The sequence below is a fragment of the Panthera tigris genome, chromosome B2 (genome assembly GCF_018350195.1).
Source record: "Panthera tigris isolate Pti1 chromosome B2, P.tigris_Pti1_mat1.1, whole genome shotgun sequence".
In the NCBI taxonomy this organism is placed as follows: domain Eukaryota; kingdom Metazoa; phylum Chordata; class Mammalia; order Carnivora; family Felidae; genus Panthera; species Panthera tigris.
In genome coordinates, this window is record NC_056664.1 from 47,152,559 (window position 1) to 47,153,090 (window position 532).

Here is a 532-nt window from a genome sequence, read left to right on the forward strand (position 1 = left end):
ATCTCTTGGGTAAGGTGGCATTTAATGTGAAGGAGTTATTCTAGCAAATACTAGAAGGATGACTCTTTCAGACAGAGCTATAGCAAATAAAAATGCCCTTAGGTATGGAAAATCCTGCGGAGCTTGAAAGAATTTGATAAGATCATTGTACTTACAGCATAAGAAATAAAAGAGAGAGGAATGAAGTGAGGTTAAAAGGGAAAGTATAAAAAAACATTCAACTTCTTGCAGATCAGTTTAAGAGTGTTATCCTAAGTACTTAAGAAGTCAATGGAAAGATTTTGAAAGTAGACTGAGAAGACTTTCACTTTAGATATTAAGGAATGTGCTGCAAATATAGCATTCAAGGGGCGCCTGAGTGGCTCAGTCAGTTGAGCATCAGACTTTGGCTCAAGTCATGATCTCATGGTTCTTGAGTTCGATCCCTGAGTTGGGCTTTGTGCTAACAGCTCAGAGCCTGCAGCCTGCTTTGGATTCTGTGTCTTCCTCTCTCCCTACCTCTTTCCTGCTCATTCTCTATTTCTCTCTCAAA